The sequence below is a fragment of the Arachis ipaensis genome, chromosome B03, assembly GCF_000816755.2.
Source record: "Arachis ipaensis cultivar K30076 chromosome B03, Araip1.1, whole genome shotgun sequence".
Taxonomy (NCBI): domain Eukaryota; kingdom Viridiplantae; phylum Streptophyta; class Magnoliopsida; order Fabales; family Fabaceae; genus Arachis; species Arachis ipaensis.
Window position 1 is genome coordinate 50,015,319 of NC_029787.2, and position 4,563 is coordinate 50,019,881.

The 4,563-nt window shown below is 38.1% G+C and overlaps 1 long non-coding RNA gene across 1 annotated transcript; it reads right to left on the bottom strand.

Annotated features, from left to right (window-relative positions):
* On the bottom strand, positions 396–2,991 carry LOC110269689. The gene is made up of 3 exons (XR_002358452.1): positions 2,916–2,991; positions 1,744–1,833; positions 396–794 (listed from the first exon to the last, which is right to left on the bottom strand). It is a non-coding gene; the product is annotated as an uncharacterized LOC110269689 (long non-coding RNA).

A 4,563-nucleotide genomic window follows, 5' to 3' on the forward strand; every position in this document is an offset into this window, starting at 1 on the left:
GCTTTTTGCAGAAGCAATGTACCACGTCATCAGAAGATATGCTCAAGGATTCCGAGCTGCAAGACCACATTGAAAAAGCAGAAAATCTACTTTAAGATGATTGATGAATCTGAACTAATGGAAGAGGAATTTGAAACAGTTGATGAACCGGATGAAGTGGAAAAGACGTGATCCAAGTGTAGCAAATAGAAAGCTATTTTTTGTTTAGCTAGTTGTATGGCATTGATATAATAATTTTAATTACGATATAGCTTTACCCCTCTAACAAAATAGAAAGTTCTTGCAGTATTTTTGGTCATGATGAATTCCTAATTCTACAGTTATGTAAATTGTATGGATAAGTTGAATGAATATTATGATTTCTTTCATTACATCTCAGCATGATAACAAGTTATAGGATCACTATAACCAAATAGATGTAACAAACAACTGAACTTACATTGATGTAAATATGTCTAAAGGAAAATTGAGAAATTTGAGAAAATCATATACACATACATTCATATAAACTTTTGAGAATATGTCAACATTGATGAATAAACTATTTTTCTTGACGTTCAAACTAAGAATCTAACAAATCCTTAAGAGTATAAATCACTTAATCTTAAAAAACTTGAGAATCCAACAAGAAACTATTCGATCAGAGCACTCTTCATGTTAGCAACCTCTTGATTACACTCCCTTGGATGAAACTTCAATTCCTCTATCTGACTTGATTGAGAGACCAAGTTAGTTGTAGCTTCCTCCATCTACTCTTCCAACTTCTCATATTTAGTGCGAGCAGCCATCCTTCTCTTATAACAAAAGAGACATCTATTAAAGATACATTCAAAAAAGTTTTTAACAGAAGGCATATCCAATAAACACACATTCAACAGGAGACACATCTATCAAAGACACATCCATGTAAATTTTAAATATAAGATATATCCATAAAAGACATATCCATTAAGGAAATGGAAGACATGTCCATTGGAACACAGCTCCATTAGTAGACACATCCAATACAAAAGGCACATGCAGAGAAGACACGACCAAAAAAGACACCTCTATTAGAAAACACATCCATAGTTAAACACATTCTGATCCATTTTTCTTATCATTCTATTTCTTTTTCTTGGTCCAAAACTTGATTTAAAAAGAGCTATTGATATATATACATAGATATATAAGCATTAAAGACAACGCAAATGAGAATGTGACCAATATATTCTTCTCCCTGTGGCTATCTTCTATGTAGAAACATAAATAGAAACAGGCAATTGCTATCACAATAGGAAAATGACTTGATGTTCCACTAGATTGTAGCAATTTGTTTATAACCTCTGGAAAGAGTAGAAGATTGAAGATTCTTCCCTTTGAGCAAAAGAATAATTATAGCTCCAAGAAGACAACATGGTTACCAATGATTCATAAATCCAAACGAACAGGGATATTTAACGGGCTTAATTAAATGTGCTATGAAGGTACTTGAGCTGGCAAAAATAGAAATTCTTGTGTGCATTGGCCACAATCAAACTAATCTGAATTGTTACAAATTTTCAATAGTTATATATTATTCTTCAATCTATCATTATATTTACAAAATTAGCATCTTCCACACAAAAGCATTAGAGATATATAATTGTAACATTTATAATTTATCAAGGTTATTTAGGAGAAATTAAATCATCATAAACTAGAGGAGTAAGCAGCTAGCTTTCAGCTTGAAATGGCTAGTCAGAACCAAAACAAATCACTTACTGTGATGTCATTCTTTGTATGGTTATACCAGGGCTTTTGTGAAATACATGGTTATATGTCTTTTATTCTTCCATGCTTGAATTTCTAGAGCTAAAAAAAATTGAAAATTAAATCACTATATTTCTGTCATCTGATCTGTGAGTTTTATTCAGTTGAACAAAAGAAAAAAAGAAGACTGAAATTAAATAATAATTCTGATTTTTTTTCATGATTCTTGTTTTTCCTCTTGCTCCAAAATTAAGGGCATAGCTTGTTTCAGCATTGAAAGGGTCACCACCTATTAAAAAAGAAAAGCAAAAAAACTAAAAGCTGGTAGGAAGTGGCTGCTGCAAGCAGTTCAATCAAACTTTAATGTTTGGTTTTCATAGAAAATAATAGTCAGCGGAGTAGGAAAGCTTTATGAGAAGATTGATATGCCATTGGCTCATTATCAGCAAGAATCAGTACAAACATTCTAAAATGGGAATATAGGGCAGAATAAAAAAATAGTTATTGATGGATCAAAAGAATGGGATGATTAGAAGACTCATCAATTAAAGGCACATCAAAACAAGTTTTAAACAAAAGACGCATCCAAAAGAAGACACATCAACGTCCATGTGATGAGATGAGTAACACATAGAGGTTCTTGAAAACGAAGTAACTCAACATAACTAGCATGATCAAAGAATGCAAGTAAATTACTAAAGGAAAGTTAACCTTTAAGAAATCCAGCAATGCAGACAGAAACAGAAATAGCAAAGTGAAAGACATATCCATTACACAGCTCCATTAGTAGACACATCCGAGAGAAAAAAGACACATACATATAAGACACTACCAGAAAAGACACCTCAATTAGAAAACACATTCATAGTTAGACACATCCTGGAAAGACACCTCCAAAAAGACACATCCAAAATGGCACAACATTTACTCCGTAGACTATCTTAACCCCATTTTTATCCCACATTTGCGGATTCTCTATACAAAAACAATTAATAATACATACAAAAGCTCTGCAGCAAAGCACAATGAACTGAGATCAGTTCATATAATTTAACTTCTAACATTACAAAAAATAACATCCACAAATTCAAAATGCATCTTATATGAATACCTAATCCAAGTATATGAACCCTCAATAGATCGGCCACATCTAGGTACATAAACCATGAAATAATACTACTAACCTGTTAGATCAGTGGCGCCAATGAAGGAGGAAGTGTCTGAGCGACGCGTCTTGGAGCCGGTGCTAGTTGCGGCGTTAAAGAACACCTCAATTGAACCACTAATCCTAGTTTATGAATCCTAAGACATTTAAGAGAATCATCTATTAGATAAAACCCTAAGCATCTACTAACCTGTTGGAGAACAATGGAGTGAAGGAACAGCAGCAGCCTGCGACGAAAGATGGGAAAAAGCGTCGGCGCATCGTGAGGGCAGTGGTGGACTGCACGTGTCCTGGCAGAATGATGGTGGTGGCGGTGCGACGTCGCGGGTTTGAGCAGAGGCGGCGCTGGGCAGCGTTCCTCAAGCGGATGGAAACAACGTCGGAAGGAGGTTAGCAACGCGTCTCCGAGGCAGGGAGGTTCAGCAACGGGGGAGGGGGAATGGAAACATACAACGATGAAGGTTTCACCTGTGGATGCATCTCCACGACAGCAACATGCAGCCGTGCCGGGTGTCACTTTTGTGGATGAGAGGCTGTGCTTGTTAGTGGCGGCAACTGGTTTCCCGACGGTGTTGACTCCGTTGACGAATGCAACCGGCGAAGATAGCAATCCGGCATGCTATGTGGCGCTGCAAGTGGAGATGGGGAGTGGGGGTGTGTCTCCACTGTGAGAAGAAATGAAAAAGGGTTACAGTAGGGTTAGAGGGGTAACAAATTGGTATTAGGATTAACTAGGTTAATTTAGGATGTGTTTTTTTAAACAAGTGGGCTTTGTCTAGCAGCCTAATAACCTTTTGGCAGATATTGGCAGATTACTTCTTGGTAACGTAGCACGGTTGAATTAGGAAATCTATTAGATAAAACCCTAAGCATCTACTAACCTGTTGGAGAACAATGGAGTGAAGGAGCAGCAGCAGCCCGCGACAAAAGATGGGAAAAAGCGTCAGCGCGTCATGAGGGCAGTGGTGGATTGCACGTGTCCCGGCAGAATAATGGTGGTGGCAGTGCGACGTCGCGGGTTTGAGCAAAGGCGGTGCTGCGCAGCGTTCCTCAAGCGGAGGGAAACAGCGTCGGAAGGAGGTTAGCAACGCGTCTCCGAGGCAGGGAGGTTTAGCAACGGGGGAGGGGGAATGAAAACATACAGCGATGAAGGTTTCACCTGTGGATGCGTCTCCACGACAGCAACATGCAGCCGTGCTGGGTGTCACTTTTGCGGATGAGAGACCGTGCTTGTTAGTGGCGGCAACTGGTTTCCCGGCGGCGTTGATTGGGTTGAGGAATGCGACCGGCGAAGACAACAATCCGGCGTGCTATGCGGCGCTGCAAGTGGAGATGGGGAGTGGAGGTGTGTCTCCACTATAAGAAGAAGTGAAAAAGGGGTTACAGTAGGATTAACTAGGTTAATTTAGGATGTGTTTTTTTAAACAAGTGGGCTTTGTCTAGCAGCCCAATAAGCTTTTGGCAGATATTGCAGATTACTTCTTGGTAACGTAGCACGGTTGTTATAGTATTGGCCTAGGAATGTGACGTTGTTTCTTTCTCTTCTCTTCTCTTCAACCGTTCAACCTTTTGTAATTTTTGGAAATGACTCTTTTTAAATTTTTTTAACAATTAAAAGAATAAAGTGTAATTTTTAATTTTTTTATATTTTTTTTCAAATTCACTTA